We start from the raw sequence: 20,832 nt of genomic DNA on the forward strand, positions 1-20,832 counted from the left end.
TGCTTGTACCAAGCAAAAGCTTTTAAACATAATTTGGCACTGACTGAACACCTACTCTGCATGTGGTCCAATTAAAAGTCTTTCAGTCCCCAGAACCTTTATGCTTCATGTGTTTAGGATTGACTATCTGCCTTCAGCTAAACAAAAGCTAATTGTGCAAATATGGCTATATGTTTCAGAGGGATGGTACATTTAAACTGTAAGTCAGAGTCCAAGACCTAAAATAGTAACAGTATGAAATAATAATCAATACCTTTTACTACTTTAAAAAATATGTCAGTTGACACAGTACATATTGAAGAACTCTACCTTTGATCATTGTTAGATTTAAAGGCCAAAAATATTAGAAAAAAGTTAAAAGTCTTTTTTCTTTCCACCAAGTTCTATTTTATACGTTGTCAAAATGACCTTCTCAACCAATGTTAAGTCACAAATTTCACAATAATATATTAGCCAGTAATTATTTAAATTTTATATGCAATAGCTACTGATCAAACATTTATTCTTAGAAGCAGAATTGTACAGGTGGTTCAAGTAAGTCTTTAACAACATCCTTATTTTGCTTCACTTTTATTTATAAGGAAATCTTATTGTCTCTCCTGTTTATAATTTTTAAATTAATTTTTATAATTATTGTAAGTTTTATAAAATCATCCAATCTCTATATACTACTGTTTCTATGCTAGTTTCATTGACAATTATGTATTTTAGCACCTTTTGATAATCAAGAATAAGAATAATTATTGTAGCTTGAGATTTAATTAATATGTAATTGATCAAATACTTAATCAAACAAGTCAGATGTTTTTGAACACTAATGTAACACTTTCAAGTGGAAAATCACACACATAAAATACTCCACTCAAAATTGTTTCATGCACAAAATTGTTTCAAACACAAATGTAATATGTAACATTTTAATTGCTCAAATTCTCTTCAGTATTTAAAATTAAAAACACAAGTCTAAAATGTTAGTTCCCTAAATGTTTCAAAAATCTGAAATAATACAACAAACACACACATCAGCACAATAATAGTTAAAATATTTTCTTTAAAACTAACATAACTTAAATACCTATTTAATTAAATTCTTCATTTCGGCATTACTCATTTACTTACTTAATGAAGGAGAGAAAATTTTCCAACTTGACTCCTGATATTTCAATATTATCTGAGACTGGTGACCAGGATATGGCACTAAACGTGACTTGCAGCATGAGTCGACCACAAACAGTTCATGATTGGAGTGGCTCTACTAAGGCCATGTTTGCCAAGTACAGCAGTGCAACAACCTAGGATCCCTCAGTCTTGCCACTTAATTTCTTGAAACCTAGTGTATCATGTACTCATTGAGGATTGTTAAGTTTTTAAGTATTATTTTCAACCAAAGTTACTTTTATTTTTAGCACAACTTTTTTTTTTTTTTTTTTTTTGCAAGTCCTTCTAAGAGCCTGTTTTTATAAGTTTTATAGTCAACTCTTAACAAAACTTTTGCTGCTTCTATTGAGCTGATTGAATTCAGATCTCTTCCCATTTTGATTGTAACTCACTTAATCTATACTGGGATTCTTTCCTATACTTGTGGTTTCTTTTTTAGCTAATTGAAAATCATTCTACAGACATTCAATTGACAGTTTTTAATAGCTACTTTTTAAAAATTTAACATATATTTTGGTTTTTCTGTAATGTCACACTTGAAATTTTTCCAATATTATTATTTCAGTTAACCTCAATTTCCAGTGATAGATTATCATTCCCACACAAAGAAAATGATCTGAAACTTTCTGAGCATAGACATGACATGACAAGTGGAAAACTGCACACATGAAATACTCAACACAAAATTGTTTCATGCACAAAATTATTAAAAATAGTGTACAAAATTATCTCATGCTATGTGAATAAGGTGGATGTAAAACATAAATGGATTTTGGGTTTAGACTTGGATTCTGTCCTCCATCATATCTCATTCTATATATAAATATATTCCAAAATAAAAATTAAAAAAAAAAACAAAAACAAATCCAAAACACTTCTGCTGCCAAACATTTTAATAGTGGATACTCAACTTGTATATCAGATTGTTCCAAAAAAACAGTTAAAGGGTGAGAAAATTAGATGAGAAATTTAGTGATATACTTCAACTCACATGGCTAGTTAATGATTGAACTAGACCCAAAGGCCAACTCTCCTAACTCTTATTAAAAGAACATTTACTTATAATTCTCCAGTGATGTATTTATTATACAAATATTTGTTGACATTTTTATATTCAATGAAATATGTTGCTTCTTAAGAATAAAATTGTGAAAATACAAAACATATTTCTCAAGAAATTTACCACCTGTTGAAAAATATTTCAAGTTAAACAGGCAATAATAAAAATGTGATGACATATTCAAGTTGTATTAAAAAGGACAGTAAGGCTCAACTATATGTTGTCTATAAGAAACTCACTTTAAATGTAAGACATAAGTAGGTTAAGAGTAAAAGGATAGGGAAAGATATCAAGCAAACACTACACAAAAGAAAGCTTGACTACTTGTATTAACATACAAAGACTCACTCAAAAAATGGTAATGTGAAGAATAATATATCTACTAAGAAAATTTAAGTTTTAGTAGACCCTTCTCAATTCTACTCAGAAGCCAGCAAGCCGATAGACTGGGAAAAAAATTACAACCATATATCCGATAAGGAGTTAATATTCAACATTTATAAAGAGCTCATACAACTCAATAGTGGAAAAATGAATAACGTAATTAAAAATGGGCAAAATATTTCAATAGATATTTCCCCAAATAAGACATAAACATTTTTAAAAATATCTGTAAACCAATAGTTCTCATGAACCTAGACACAAAAATTCTAAACAAAGTATTTACAAATCAAACTCAACAATACGTAAAAATGAAAATACATTATGACCAAGTGGAGTTTATCTAAGAATGCAAGTTAGTCCAACATTTGAAGTCAGTGAACTTTATTAAAAAAAAAAAAAGAAAAACACAACTCTCTTCCTGCGCACTAGCAACGGAAGAAAATGTTCTTAATCTATTAAGATCATCCAAATACAAGGTACAACTAACATGATACTTAATGATGAGAGATTTAATATTTTCACCCTAAGATGGGGAGCAAAGCAAAATGCCCTCTCTCACCACTCCTATTCTACATGATAGTGGAAGTTTTAGCTACTGTGATTAACATGCAGAGGTCAGTTATATTTATATATACCAGCATACACACCAGCACCTTGAATTGTCAGCTTAAAAAAAAAAATGGTGGGGTGCGGTGGTTCACGCCTGTAATCCCAGCACTTTGGGAGACTGAAGCAGGCAGATCATGAGGTCAAGAGATCAAGACCATCCTGGCCAATATGATGAAACCCCGTCTCTACTAAATATACAAAAATTAGCTGGGCATGGTGGCACGCGCCTGTGGTCCCAGCTAGTTGGGAGGCTGAGTTAGGAGAATCACTTGAACTCAGGAAGCGGAGGTTGCAGTGAGCCAAGATCACATCACTGCACTCTGGCCTGGTGACAGAGCAAGACTCTGTCAAAAAAAATAAATAAATAAAAAATCACTTTAAGAGGTGTGGTGAGACTGGGCACAGTGGCTCCTGCCTGTAATCCCAGCACTTTTGGAGTCCAGAGTTGGAGGATCACTTTAGCCCAGGAGTTTGAACCAGTCTGGGCAACATAGTGAGGCCCCATATCTACAAAAATCAGGAAAAAAATAGAAGTAGCTGGCGTAGTGGCATGTGCCTGTAGCCTCAGCTACTCAGAAGACTGAAGCAGGAGGATTGCTTGAGTCTGAGGGGTCACGGCTGCAGTGAGCCATGATCAAGCCACTGCATTGCAGCCTGGGTGACAGACAGAGTAAGACTCTGTCTGAAAGAAAAAACAAAAGCAAAGAAACAAACAACAACAAAAAAGATGTACTGGGATCTCATTGTGGTTTTAATTTGCTTTATTTGCTTTTCCTTAGTGATAACACTTTTGAAAATTTTTGAATAATGCTTGTTGCCTTTTGTATTTCTCTGCTAAGTTGACACTTCAGATTCCTTTTTATTTTACTTATTTTGTTTTGTTACTTTTTATTTATTTATTTATTTTTACTTTAAGTTCCAGGATACATGTGTGGAATGTGCAGGTTTGTTACACAGGTATACGTGTGCCGTGGTGGCTTGGTTCACCTATCAACTCGTCACCTATGTTTTAAGCCCTACATACATTAGCTGTGACTCTTCAAATTCTTTAAGTTATTTTCAATTAAGATGTTTGCTTTCTCACTATGGATTTCACAGACAAAAGCTGTCCATGAGTATTTACAGTATCTTTCCAACCCTAAAATGAAACAAGTCAAGTGTGTCTCAAAGATGAAGGACTAAATGAACCAAAGATGAAGGACTAACCATAGCATACAATGAAATATTACTCGATAAAGAAAAGGGACAACTTCATTCAGGTAACAAACCGAATCTTAAATTCATTTTGTTAAGTGACAGCCAACTCCTAAATGGATTGTATAAAATTAGTAGATAAACCGGGAAAATCCAAGTAAAATCTGTAGTTTAGTTAACAGTCATGTATAATAATAATAACATAATAGTAACATGTATAATAATAACATAAGATGTCAATTTCTTATTTTTGATATTTATACCATGGTTATGTAATATGTGAATATTGGGGAAGCTGGGTAAAGGGCATACTAGAACTTTCTGCACTATCTTTACATTTCCTCGGTTTCAAAATAAAACATTTTTTAAAATAGCTTTTTTGATAGGTTTGAATTCTAGAAAATCTTTCCAAAACTATATAAATAATTTGTAAACATTTGTTTCGATACAACTATGAAAATTGTTAGTGATTTATATTTTCTCCTAAATTTACTTACTTATTTGGGAATACTCACAAAATATTATAAAAGTGTTCTATTTCTAGTTTTACCTGTTATCAATTTTAAATCAGGTAATTTAAAGGGTTTTCAGAACGTTTAAAATATTTTCTATGATTTTTCAGATAAACTCCTAATCATACATTTTAGATAATGTAATGCACCTGACTCACTCTTATCACAGTTTTGATCACATAATTTGAGTTTTATAATTATCATACTCATTCCTCTTCATGATAATATGCTTGTCATAAATTTGCTTTGTGAGAAGTTTAATTGGTTCAAATTATTTATGCTAATCTGCAAAGCCTGCCCCAGCTCTGTGGACTATATCATCGGCTGAATATCTTATCTTGAAAGATGAATTCCTTTCCACAACTTAATAAATAAGTGAAGATGTTTCTCGATGAAAGTCAGCAAGTTTTATGATAAAAGACACGTTGTGTGGAAATACTATTTATCTTTTCACAAAGCTAAAAGAAAATCAAATTTATTGACCTAATCTTAACATGATTGACAATTATAACAGCATTATTAAGTACTTATCTTAAATCTTCATTTGTGATGCTGTGACAAGTGGTTTCTCTATATGCCAAAGTGAGTTGTTTTTTTAAAAAAATATATATATAAAAATTTGAAAATCCTATTTTTTCAGTTCTGGCCCACGAGATGTTGAACAAAAGAGAAAGAAGGAGAAAACCAAACAAAACAGAAACAGATCACAATGCAAATTCCAATATACAATTATGGATTCTTAATAGTGAATAACAATACTAACAATTGACATTAATTTGAATTATCCATTAATTACTAGGCATTGTTCTAACCTATAAGCACTATCTTACTCATTTCTCACAACAACCAAATCAAGTATATTCTATAATTATTCTTGTTTTACAAACTAAAAATATGAAATATAAGATATTAAATAATTGAGCAAAGGGCATATAAATAAAAGAACTGTGATTCTGAGCCAGGGATTCATGATCCCCTTCACTCTCCTATATCTGTCTTTTCTACTAGACAACTGTTAACTACTAGTAGTGCTCAATTAGTGAATTATTAAGAAAAAAATTTGAGATGCACATAAAATAGTGTTATTTTATAATATTATAATTATGTTATCTGAATATAACATATTAATATGTAATAATAATGTTTCTATAAATTTATGCTTATTAACTACATTAGGTTATTTTAGGTGTCACCAGATGTTTGCATACAGTCTTTGGGAAGCACAACATCTTTAGGCACTGAGAGCAATAAACACATTCGAGCAAGGTTGAATAGGATTTAAGCTTGATTTTGTGAAAAGCAAGCTGATGGTATTTTATAAGGATATTAAAAGTGAGAAAGAGTTGAAAGAGACTGACTGATAAGTAGGCTATTGAAATGTTTTGACGTGGATTGATGACACCTTAAATTAGATAGCTAGCAGGTAGAAGGAGAGGGGTGAATGAATGTAGAAGATATGTATAATAAATAATGCACATAACTGGAATGTGATGGGAAAGGTTGGTAGAATTATGATTCCAGAATGATATTAAGATTCCAAGCCTGGGAGAGGAAACAGATGATATATTTAAGAAATACTGAGTCCATTTAAGAGATCTGGTGGAATATAATGATATATCTGAGAACTGACTGAGATAATTTGTATTCAAAAAGAGAGCAGGTAGTAATGCAAGCCTGGGATAATTATGTGATAGCTATTCATATGGAGGTGGAATTGTAATAGAAAAATTATTCTGACTCATGCTTAAAGCAGTCAAATAGACTTTGTATAAGACTATTGCAATAGACAAGATAATATTGCAATAGAGAAGAGAGATCAAACTCACCTCTGACTACAGCAAAGAAAGCTGGAGATTTATGGCCAACCAGTAGTGTGAGGGAGTGAGTGGAGAGAAAATTACTATAAGGAATGTGACTAGACGTCAAGGAGAGAGGGATTCTCTAAACTTGCTTAACAGGATTCTTTCTAAAATTAGGCCAAGGACTTAGATGTGAAGGACTGGGAATGAGGATATCATCAGATATTAACATCAACAGTGGGAGAATACTTGCTAATTTAGCAGAATTCTTTGTTAAAACTGCACTCAGCAGGCCAAGGGCAGGACAGCAGGTTGAAGGTTGGGACTTATTCAAGAAGAGCGCTCAAACGATTCTCACTAAAGTTTGGTCAGGAAGGGAGTCCTTGTCAGTACCTGAAGACTTTGAATCAACGTGTCTAAGAGAGACAATGTGCACACAAAGATACAGTAAATTAAGAAGTTGAAATAAAATAATGTAGATTAAGGAATGTAGAAGAAAAACATAAATTAATTTTTTATTTTTATTTTATTTTATTTTTGAGACAGAGTCTCACTCTGTTGCCCAGGCTGGAGTGCAGTGGCCCAATCTCAGTTCATGGCAACCTCTGCCTCCTGGGTTGAAGCAATTCTCCTGCATCAGCCAGTGGAATAGCTGGGATTACAGGTGTGCAACACCATGCCAGCTCATTTTTTCTTTTCTTTTTTTTTTTTTTTTTTTTTTAGTAGAGACTGGGTTTCACCATGTTGGCCAGGCTAGTCTCGGATTCCTGACCTCAATTGATCCACCTGCCTCAGCCTCCCAAAGTGCTGGGATTACAGGCATGAGCCACCATGCCAGGAGAGTAAATATAAATTTCTTTTTAAGGTACTGATATCGAATAATGAATACTAAAGAAGAAATAAAGGAAGGATGAGTAGTAGAAATTGATGAATAGAATAAGAATATCCCAAATAAAATAATGAAGTAAAACAAGAAAGCTCAATCCAATCTGAGATCTTGAAACTTCAAGAGAAATAATTTAGTTTTAACAAATGAAAGCAGACATTAAATTAGCAAACGATTTGTGCCAGTCTCAATGCCAGGTACTCTAGGGAATAACAGGTCCAATTCTGTTATTGTTATATTCACAGCCCTCAGAAATCTGAGTATCTTACATATCATCTCTGTCTTCGTTTTTATATCCTGGACCATAGACACATTTTCCTTATTTTACGTTGTTTTCTCTGCCAGGAAATTTTTTGAGGATTTTTGTTCTCATCTATATTCTCCCAGTGAGCCCCACTGAAATGTAAGTCAAACATCAGCTTTTCTTTGCCAATTGTCTTGTTCCCCTATATATTAGCTTATATGACTTTTAGAGTTGTATAAGACATCATCCCAATGTTAATATTATTATGTATTGAATTTCCTATATATTCTACTATTGTGAATTTTTTAAGGCCTCAGGAAGAAACACTGCTTCATTTGTATTTCCACCAAAAAATAGAGAAGGCAAAAGCTGGATCAAATCAGGGCCTCAGCCCAGTGCTGTAGCTCACGCCTGTAATCCCAACACTTTGGGAGACCAACACAGAAGTTCAAGACTGACTTGGGCAATACTGCAAGACCCTGTGGCTACAAAAAAATTAAATAAATCAGGTACTCACTAAATATTTGCTGAACAAATAATCTTGAATATCAGGGTATGTATGAAAGAGGCAGAGAATGGGCATCTCCATTGTTTTAGTAATGGTGATGCTGGAAAAAACAAAAGACATTGACCATTTGTGTTTCCCAAAGGAACATAAATCTGTCTTAAGTTGCTGGATAAATAATAAAGGCTGGATAATTAGGGGAATGGGAACTTAGAATAGATAACTATTAAACAAAGAAATTCAATTATCCACTAATGACTAAATTTCATTTGCAGATTGTCAACTCATTCACATCAGATAATGAACCACATTTCTTCCCACAGATAGTTCAGATTTAGCATATGTATTCAGAATCGACAGCTCAAATAATAAAATATTTGCAGAAAGTTTACATCCTATGTAACATGTTTGCATAATCTGTTTTATGATATAAAGGCTTTCAGATGCTTGTAATTTAGATTTTCAATTGAAAATTATTTTATTTTTATGGTTCAATATTTATTAACAAGCTTCAATTTATTATGGAAGAGGAAATTCATCCAAAAATGACAGAGGACCATGCAGGCATTATTACATTGCAGGTTATCATTTAGTCTGCCCTAGCTTAAAATCTAAATATCAAATTCAGTAGAGGTTGGCTGGTTTGCCACCTCATAGTTTTACCTGGGAAATTTACTTTCTGAAGACATTTAAAAGTGTATTAAAATTATTTAAAAATTAATTACAATATAGGTTAAATATAATTAGTTTCATTACATTGTACATTGGTGCACAATTATAAATTATATACTTGCTGAATTAGGGTTTTCTAGAGGGACAGAACTAATAGGATCGATATATACATAACGGGGAGTTTATTAAGTAGTATTAACTCACATGATCACAAGGTCCCACAATAGTCCATCTGCAAGCTGAGGAGCAAGAAAACCAGTCTGAGTCTGAAGACTGAAGAACCTGGAGTCCGATGTTCAAGGTCAGGAAGCATCCAGCACGGGAGAAAGATGTAGGCTGTGAGACTAAGCCATTCTAACCTTTTCACGTTTTTTCTGCCTGCTTTATATCCTAGCCAAGTTGGCAGCTGATTAGATGGCTCCCACACAGATTAAGGGTGGGTCTGCCTTTTCAGCCCACTGACTCAAATGTTAATCTCGTTTGGCAACACCCTCACAGACACACCCAGGATCAATACTCTGCATCCTTCAATCCAATCAGGTTTACACTCGGTATTAACTATCACAGTTGCTAATGGTAAAACTTGCTATCTGGCAGTCTCTTTTCACTAGGACAAATCCTTAACTGAGAATAATTGCTTGTTTCCCATTCCAACATACCTGCTTCTCACCGATTGCCGATTCGTTATTGCAGCTCATGAAACCATTGCCCAGCCCCTCTCCTCAACAGAAAGTGTATTTCCTAAATGCAGTGGTTTTGCATGTTTTGTACATTTTTATACTTTCAGTCCGTAAAACAGTGTCCTCCAATGTTACTTTCTCAATAAATAGTCTACCAGTAAAGATTTATTAAACAATTCTCATATTTGTTTATGATTAGTCAATTAAATTTAGATTTACTACTCCTGTGCATCAGAGTTGATAAAATTATTGCAGTGAATTATAAGTCCTCTCAAATTAACTAATGGGAATTATTTAAAATAAACATGTTATTAACTTATTGCTCTACCTGTGTTCCTTTTTACCAGTGTACATACTGATGCAAATTCAGGAACTTTCTTAGGTGATGTTTCAGTGAGAAGTTGCTCTGTAAAGCCCATTGCAGAATGCTTTCCCTAGGGTTTCTTCAAGGGTAAGAATTTTTTTTTTTTTTTAAATAATCACTTGGCTTTGGCTGGAAAACAGAAATTCCTAAAGTCTTAAACAGAGAAATGTTTGTATGCTCTTGCCCTACACCTTGAAAGATTCTTAGTAAGATGTTTTTGTCAGCTTCACTATTGAAAGTCAACTTCCCCTTGTGTTGCTGTAGATCAGCTTAGAACTGTGAATCCCTGGTTTGCTGAGATTTGGATACTGAACTGGTTCACCTTTTTCTTTCTTAGCATAGTCTCCTACCTACTCAGAATACTCTTATTTTACAAGCTCTCAACATTTCTGTCCCCAAGTGCATCTCTACTTTGGCTTCATTTGGCAGGACAATTCATTGAATGGTTAATTTGTGGGGCGTGTGTGTGTGTGTGTGTGTGTGTGTGTGTGTGTGTGTTATTCAGTGCTGGATAATTTCCTGCAGGTTCAATGTGTTTTTTTTTCTGCCCACTTGCCACAAAACATAGTTCCTCTTTTCAAATCCTAAATCTATGTTTTCTTGTCTGCAGATGACATTCACAGGTTTTGTTTTCTAAGACTGTAAACAGACACTGCCCCACATCAATGAGACAAACGTCTAATCTTTCTCGAGTTTTGGTAGAGAAGAGTAGCCCACATAAGTGAGGGAAAGAGGAGAGGGTTGGTGCATTTGGGCACTTGTGCTAAATGTTGTATATTTATTTTTCAGTATTGTGAATGTGTGTCCTTTACACCTTTGAGGAGAACTTGCAAGTGAGCTAGGCCATTTAATCACCAATGACATGGAAGACACTTGGAGCTCCTATTGTTTTTCACTTATGTTGGTGAATTTGGATGAGAATTTGCCCTTATAAATTTTTGCTAGTCTAGGACTGGTAATATGAAGTTCGATACATCCATACAGTGAATTTTATACAACTTACTGAAAGCAGGACAGTATGTTTTACTGGCATAATACTCACAACATATTAATAAGTAAGGAATGCACATTACAAAAGATTGCATCTTATTTTATTTTACAAATAAAATATATATAGTATGTGTAGACAACAAACACTTGGACTTAACGTTTTTCAGAAGGTTGATAGCCATTATCTTTAGACAAAATATTAATTTTTACTTTCTTCTTTATATGTTTTGTATTATACTCATTTCTACAAAGGGAATACTAAAGTAGGTAATTAGGAAAAAGCCAATATAATTTAATTTTGAAACAAAATAGTAGGTTTGCTAATGTTAGGTAGTTTTTAAGTCACTTCAGATTCAGAGCTCCTGTGATCTGGCAGTAAGGATGGGGATGAGTTACCATGTAGGATTTTTCTCTCACTATGATTCATGTCACATGCAGAATTACTCTCCTTTGATGCCCAGCAACCATTGTCTGCCTTTCTGCAGGGAGCTGGCAAAGAATAGGTAGTATCTGAGAGAAGATAGAAAGGATGTATGTGCATTTAGAAAAGGGGGATTTATTTCTTTTTTTCTCTTAAGCCTCCTTCCATCCTCTCAGGAAAAGTCTACAATGACAAAACCAAAACTCTCTCACTTATGCTTCAATTTTCCTCCAGAACAGGTGACATATAAGCCTTCTAATAACAAGTAGACAAGTTTGCAGGAACACTGACTTATAAGGGGAATAACTACCTCCAGGATTATGAGAAGCTGCTGTTCCTCCAAGGCTGTCCTACAAAGAATACAGATTGGTGACTTACAGCTGGTTTGGTGACTTATGCTGGTACATTTCCCTGGAGCCACAGTCAGTCCCCAGTATGCTGAATTCCATTTATGACCCAGTTGCAGGCACTATATATGGCACCCAGATGTATATTAGAATGCCATGGCTTTGAGATAGATAGATAGATAGATAGATAGATAGATAGATAGATAGATAATAGAAAGATGTATAATAAAATTCTTTCAGATAAAAGAATATCTTCTTTTTTGCAAGCAAAGAAATAAGCTGCTAGCGTTTTAGATCTATCTTTGTTGGATTTGTGTTCTAAAACCACAGGGCATTCATAAGTCTGCCTAATTACTTCTACACTCTGGAGATAATAAGTACATGGAAGAAATATATATGCATCTATCATGTAACAAAGTAACATGTAAGGAGAGCATGTGTAAGAGTATTTATGAATGGATTATTTATGTGAGGAGATGCTAGACACAGTGCACATTATGGAGAATATACCGTATAATGTGAAGAGGTCATGCCATAGACAGAGCATGTTTGGGTCATTAGCATTTGTCCCTCTTGATATGACATTTAAAGCCACAATCCGTTATACTTACCCAAGGATATCCGTGGGTTGTGATGAAGTTTGAGAAAATCGAGGAAATCTCTGTGCTACGTCTGGGCATTGACTGGACCAACGATACTGAGAAGATTAAGACACTGGATTTAGCATCAAGGAAGATACACAACAGTCAATACTACCCATCTCAGGTCCCCAGAATTTCTCTACCTTCTGAATGTCAGTGTCCTCATTTCTATAGAAAACAATGGTATCCAAGCCCTAGAGAGAAGTTCAACTCCAGGGAAGCTCTGATTGAACTTCTTTCATCGGTCCCTTATCTATAGTGTCAGCTTCCAGGTCGCCCAGTTTCCAAACTCAAAAAATTTAAAGTGTTTTTTTTTTTTTTTTTTAATTTCATGGGAGCAGATATCTGCATTGATCTGCAATGCTGCATATAAAAACACTATTGTTCCATCAAAGGTTATTTTTCCTAAAGCAATGGCAGTAAGGTTACCAACATGCACAAATTTAGTCAAGGTTTCTCTCTGACTCTTAGTCGGTTAACAGACAATACACAACAGAAGAAACATAACCAGTGAACAAACATAGATTAAAATGTTCAATGTAAACACAAGCAAAATAAAAGATAATCAAAGATATATTAGGTCTTTTGTTACTACTTTTTAAATGGTGTTGCATACAGATGGTGAGCATACAGAAATGACTATTTTCTTGCATCCTGTTATTGGTACCGTGAGTAGGTAAAAGCCATTTCATAGCAGATAGCAGGATATATCATGCGTATCATATCAAAGTGCTCATAGTTTTTGACCAGATAATTGCACTTCAGAAAATATGCCTTAAGAAATTTATCTGAAATATGAATACTTATGGGCAGAATCTTCAGTTTCTTTTGATAAAAAAATAAAACATGTTTGTATCTATTAACAGGGGGACTATTATAAAATTTGTGCATCGTTCACTAGAGAAAAATGTTATCCAATCTTAAAAAGTGATAGTAACAGAAAATATGTAGATATATTAAATAATATTTGCCATATGTAAAATGAAAAACTAGGATGGCGAGTTGTATATACATCATAACTATTTAAAATGTATATTTAAAATACCAAAAAAAGATAGTATTCATTTTGATAGAAAAAAATGATTGTATATATTTATTTCCTGAATCATCATAATATTTACAACATATAATATATGGAAAACAAGTAAGTAAATAAGCAAATTAAAAACAAAAACTTGGGAGAGACAAAACAGAGTTTTACATTGTCAAGACAACAATACTTGAAAGGTTAAAATCCTTGGGATTAAATCTCAAATGTATAATTAAAAGTAAAGTATGTGCAAGAATAAAAACGATAAAACATCATTGAGATACATTAAAGGAGGCATAGATACATACACAGAAACCATATCAATGTACTGGAGTATTCAATATTTTTGAATTATTTTTAAAGATGTCAATTGTACCCAAATTAAACTACAGTTTCACTTCAATCTCAAAAAAAAAAAACAAAAACAAACCCTAAAGGTTTATAATAGTTACCATAATAATAATAGCAGTAATAATAATAATTATTATTATCTGTTTGTATGAAAATTCACAGATTGTTTCTTAAGTTTATAAGAAAATGTAAAAATAAATAGCCAAGATGATATTGAGGAAGGAAAAAAATTAACACTTTAACTAGTAGATCTCAAAACTTATGTTTAGATATAATAAGAAATATGTGTCTCTTGACACGAAGAAAACAAATAGACAAACAGAATGGAACAAAAGTGCCCAAAGAGACCCATATACACACATCAAAAGACACATGACAAAGCTATATCTGCAGTGCAGTGGGAAAAGCATACACTCCTGTACAAATATGCTGGATCAGTTGGCTGACAATGTGGTATAGTTTGGGTGCTTGCCCCACCAAATCTTGTGTTAACTTTTGATCCCCAATGTTGGAAGTGGGGCCTAATGGGAGGTGTTTAGGTCATGGAGCAGATGCCTCATGAATAAATTAATGTGCTGGAGTCAGGCCTGAGGAGTGAGTTCTTGCTCTATTAGTTCCTGAGAAAGCTGGTTACAAAAAAAAAAAAAAAAAAAGACCCGGTGCCTTCCCTTCTCTCTCTCTTGCTTTCTCTCTTGAAATGAGAACTTGGCACATACCAGCTTCCTTTTGCCTTCTGCCATAAGTAAAAGCAGCCTGAAGCCCTGATGAGAAACAGATGCTGGTGCCATGTTTCTTGAATAGCCTGCAGAACCATGCACCAAATAAACCTCTTTAGAACCAAACTCACGTGTTTCTTTATAACAGCACAAAATGGATTAAGACACTATATGTACTGAACACTAACCCACATATTTTACCATATAAAAATATGTATTCCAAATAGAGTACAGTTTTAAATGAAAATGACTAAATAATAAGGCTTCTGGGGTGGACATATAAGAATATCTTTATGAACCTGTTATTGTCAAAGTTTTTTAAAGAAGTATTAGTATAAAGAAAAAATGTAAATTGATGTACATTCGACTTACTAAATTTTACTCACTAAAGTACCACATTAAGAGAATAAAAATGTAAACTATACAACCGCACCAGATATTTATAATTCATATATCTAACAAACGACTAGTATCTACATGGAATATTAAAGTCTCAGTAATTAAGAAAATAAAATGATTAAAGACTGCACATTTTACAGAAGAAAAAATCACATGTCTAAAAACCTTATAAAAATCCCATCAGCACTACTCAGCAGGGATATGCAAATTAAAAGCACAATGAAATATTACCGCATACTTACCAGAATGGCTAAAAGTTTGAAAGTTAAAATTAATTTTTGATAATCACGTAGAGCAACAGCAACTATCACGTAATGATAATGGGAGTACACATCGTATAACTTTTGGGAGAAAATGTTTGGCAATATCTGTTGAAATGTTTCATTTCCTATGATACAGAAATAATTCCTAGCAGAAATTCTAGTCACCACCAGAAGATTATCTATGAGAATATTCTCAGCAGCACTTTTTATAACAGCCCAAACTGGAAATAATCCACAATTCCGTCAACACTAGAATGCATATGTATATATCTACAGCTCAAACTGGAAATAATCCACAATTCTATCAACACTAGAATGCATGTGTGTGTGTGTGTGTATGAATACACATGCACATCATATATAAAGATATATAAATATATGAAATAACACATATATTATATATAAAGATACATATATGATGTATATAGCTATTATATGTATATAATAATATATAGATGATATACAGTGCTATATAGATATAGATATATGGTAAATGAATACAACAATGAGAATAAAGGAGATATTGCTACACGCAAAATTACGTGAATGTCAAAAACATCATCCTAATGGAAAAAAGCCAAACATATTAAAGCTTTAAAGATATATCTATGGTGATAATGTCATTTTAGTAGTTAACTTTGGAATGTAGTGACTGGATGGGATAATAAGACTTTGAGGATGTCAAAAATATTTTATATCCTAATCTGTCTACTGGTTAAAGAAACTTGTTTAATTTGTGAAAATTTTCCCTATGCCTTTATGTGTACTTGTCTATAAGCAAGAAGTACTTAAATAAAAAATATTCTTTCTAAACATTTTCTTTACAATTTAAAAAATTCTAGGAATCCAGGTTGGGCCTTTTTTTCTAGATAATTCAGGTCATGATTAGTGCTATAAAAAGTCTCCTGGGATAAATGGACCAAACCCTACTGAAAAAAAGGAAAATAAGGTACTGAGACATTAAGTAATGGGCACGTATTCAAGCAGAAAAAAAAAAAATATCTAAGAACCCAAATTCAAATCTAAGTCTCATCATTTCTGAGCTTATTCCACTTTATTAGGACATGTATTCCTTCAACAAATTTTTTGTGTAGATGTTAAGTGCTCATATCACAAAATAATGATACAAAGAATAATTGTTATTATAAATAAAGAAGATGAGTGAAAACTTTTTTAGGTTACAGTAGTTTTATAACATACATTGTGATGATGATTTCAAAGGTGTATACTATTTTTCTCCAAACTCATCAAATTATATACATTAAATATATAGAGTCTTACTATGTCAATCATACCTCAGTAAAGCAGTTAAAACACCAAATTTTTGTTACTTACCTATGATGTGATAGGCTGCTACATGTTGGGGATATAGCACCTACAAAACTGAGAAGTAGAAGTCCTTGCTCTCAAGAAGCTTACATTCTAATTTACATGTTACAGTATATTTCATAATTGAGCCTAAAAGCTTAGTATGATGTAACAGTGTAAGTGATCACTGGTTGTCTTTCAAAATCAATTTCTCACCCTTATTCAGTAATAAAACTCTCCATGTTTTCGCTGGGCTATGAACACCCAAAATAACGTTTACATACCTTGACATCCCTAGCATCTAGATATAGAAAAATGAGTGAGTATTATGTAATGGGATTTAACAGCAAGTGGAATGTGCACTTTCAGGAGAATTTTTCCCTTATTCCTTTCCCTTTTCTCTCCTCTTTTCTGGAGTCTGGGGTAAGATTATGATGGTGAGAGCTGTATCACTTCATATAAAGCTGTAATATGTGAATGGTAGAGAACAAAGTAGAAAGAAATATCTCTGATACCACGGTCCAAAAACATTAGACCTGGACGACATATCACTTGGTGCGTTTTACTTATATTAAAATGAAATAAAATTCTTTTAGATAAGCCACTATTACTTTGAATTTTCAGTCACTGACAGCTAAATATATTCTAACATAACAATTTAGTCAACACTTTTGTCATTTTCTATTAAATATATCTCTAAGTATATCCAGGAAATCAGCTGGCCACTTAAAAGTCTTATTTTCTATTCCTTAAATCGAAAGCACTTAGAGCTACTATTCATCCCATAAACAAAATGTATTTGTGTCAGTGGAGGCAAAGTTCAGTGCAGGGAAATGGGGAGACAAGAACATGTATCTCCGATATCAGTCCTGACAAAGGATAAGCGTTGCCTTCTTTCTCCATATTTATTTATGTATCAATGCCAGGTCTAGTAAAACTGAATCAATTAAAAGAGAAAAATATTTAATTTTCTTTCATTCATCCTGGTTATTTCTCTTATCAAACCTAATGTTGGTAAATACAATCTGATTCTACTTGAAATATTTCACATCAGAAGCTATTCTTTAATTAAGATACCAAGACATAATCATTTTACTATGTTCATTTATGTAAGTAAATGTACTTAATAAGTACATAATCCAATGTAAAGCTTTGTTTTCAACATAAAAGGGGAAACACATAAAAATAGTGAATATTTAGCATTATAAAATACCATCCCAATTTTTACTCTGAGTTTTAAAATTGAACAGTAAAGGAAGATAGATAGAAAGAAAGAAAGAAAGAAAGAAAGAAAGAAAGAAAGAAAGAAAGAAAGAAAGAAAGAAAGGGAATTAGATCACATTTAGTTTCAACTAATTTTAGACTTAAGAAAGGCTATTTTATTCTAGGCTAAGAAATCCAGATTTGTAATTAACTCTGGTATGTTTTCTGTCACTGCTGAGAAATTTGCATTGGCTATCTGTCCATAAACTGGTTGTATTTTTATCCAAAAGAAGTAATTTGTAAAGATGTTTCACGATTTCCTTTTCAAGAATGCCATGGTCAGTGATTAACTACACAATCCCTCATCATAAAACCTTTCTTCATGTATTTTAATTATAATAAATAACTGGATCCAATAAGCAATGTGTGAATACCCAGCAAGGTAGCTTGTTTTCTGATTATAGAGAAAATTTAGAATACTTACATGTATAGCAAAATCCTATTTCCCTTTTTTTTTTTTATTCAAGAAGACAATAAAAAGAAAAACTTGTAGCATATAGAAGCTAATAGTGAGAAAATGAAACTTTATAACCAACCATAGTTTGGTCGGTGAGGAGGCATGGAGATCAACAGAAACTAATTCTGCTGTAGAAACTAATTCTTCTGGTTGGAATTCAGGAACTCTGACAACCAAAATAAGCAAATGGGACAGAGACTAAATCCTAGTGCTTCCAGAGCTATTGGAAATGTAAACTTTAAGAAGAGATGCAATTTTAAACTCAATCTCCTCATCTGTGAAATGATAAGAGTGTGAAAATCCATTCTGAGGATTTTCATGTATTCACACACACAATGGATTTCCATCTAAATAATAAAAATCTTGAAATAATGATCTTTTTTTCTTGTTCAACATACTGATGCTTAGTTTATTTAAATAATGCATTACTGAGATAATTCCAATTAAAATTGGTGAGTATACATGTTCTTCATTTCCCTCCAACAAAAAAGGATTCAGAGAAACAACTACATCTTCAAAGAAACAATGCAATAACATTGCATTGTTGAAAAAACATATAAACAGCCCCATTTTTATTAAAACAAGCAAACAGGGCAATCGTGGTCGCTCGTGCCTGTAATCCCAGCATTTTGAGAGGCTGAGGCAGGCGGATTGCTGGAGCACAGGAGTTTGAGACCAGCCTGGGAAGTATGAAGGAACCACGTCTTAACAAAAAAGAAAAAAAAAGAAAAAAAGAAAAAAAAAGAAAAGAAAAAAAAAATAGCTATGCATGTTGGCACTTGGCTGTAGTCCCAGCTACCAGGGAGGGTGAAATGGGATGATAACTCGATCCCTGGAGTTCCAGGCTGCAGTGAGCCTTGATCCAGCTACTACACTCCAGTCTCAGTGACAGAGTAAGATCCTGCCTGAAATAGAAAAGCAAACAGGAAAAAGCCCAATTCTCAGACAATAAAACTGTAATGTATATTTTTCTATAACAGGGCAGTAAAATGTAGACTAAAATGAAAAGGGAAAAAAAATAAATAAAGGAACCCTAAAAGCATACACACATCTCTTCAGGCTTTGTTCATAAAGCAGCCCTCTCTATTTGGCCCCTAAATGGAGGTATAAGAGTGTGATTAGGTTTTGAAGGAGGGAAATATTACTGAGGTAAATTTGATTCTACCCCATTAAGTTTCAAAAAGAGGTAAAACTGAAGGGGACAACATGCTCAAGTAGCATTGGCAGAGAGTTGCTTGGGTAGAGTGAGTTTGACAAGGTGGAGAACTCACTGAGATGTCGAAGAACTTATGACATCATTGCTTTGGCTCGAAAGGCATAGGAAACCAAAGATCTTTAAGCAGTCCTGGTAAGCAGGCTATTTATTGGAACTTTTTTTTGAGTGAGCTGTTAGTTTTCATGTAAAAAAAAAAAAAAAAAAACTGATACAGTATTGCCTTTCTCAGAAAGCATTTTCTGTAGCAATCAGCTAAGTTATTTGCTTTCTTGGTCTTGTTTTTTTTTTTTTTTTTTTTTTTTTTTCTTTTTTAACACAGTATCAGAAAATTTTGCTTAATTTCCATTTTCAGTGCTAACAGAGTTTTGCTATTTAGGATAAGTTAATATATATTTTTTCTAAACTGCAGCCTGTAGATATTCCCAAAACTTATATAGGGTAAAGCAATGAAATAAGAAGGTCATTCCAAGATTTCATCGCAGATAGACTGTAATTAGAGGACTTTGCTGTAAGCCACAGACCCATAAATGTCAATAATCAAGGGGAGAAATATTGTAGTGTAAAGGATTCAGTGAAGGGGGTTTCTGTAAAGACAAATTCAAGTATAAATAATAGCCTGCCTCACTTCTTCTTAATAGTATATAAATGATATTTACACGCAAAATTAAGAAAGAATAGAGAAAAAGAAAGCATATGAGGTCTGTTTGAAGACACAGAGAGAAACAGATCAAGAAAATAAATCAAGGAAAATGAGAAAAAACTGACAAGAATTTTCAAAGGAAGTAAGAAAATAGTTTCTACGGCATCTAAAGAGTTTGTCAGATTTTTTGAAGAGATCAAGGAAGAAATACAGGATGTCAAAGACAAAATCATTAGGTATCCAAGTGAAATGATTACATGAGCAAATTTCAAGAAAATAATGAAAACATAAAAGCCATATTAGAAATAGCAGAAAAATCAAATAAACATGAATTAAAACTGTGTTTTACACAATACATACTGTGGAAAATAAAAACAAGCATAAAATACAAAAAAGACCATAGATGTGTAATGTTAGACTGATACATTAATAATGAATATTTCTTAAAAAGTGAACAACACATAGAATATATTTTAAAATATCAAAGATACAGATTATGACATGCAAGAATACCTGTTTTGGAGATTGAAAGAAAATATTGTGATCTAAAAAAAATGATTCAAAGTTTTAAAAACATTTGAAAATCAATACAGAAGAAAGTCATGAATGGAATTGGGTGGAATAGAGATTAGACTCAGACTTTTCATAGCAATTCTTTATGACAGTACATATTGGCAAAATGTCTAAAAATTTAGAAATGAATGTATGATGAATAATTTCATG

This window comes from Macaca mulatta, chromosome 17 (genome assembly GCF_049350105.2).
Source record: "Macaca mulatta isolate MMU2019108-1 chromosome 17, T2T-MMU8v2.0, whole genome shotgun sequence".
Lineage (NCBI taxonomy): Eukaryota > Metazoa > Chordata > Mammalia > Primates > Cercopithecidae > Macaca > Macaca mulatta.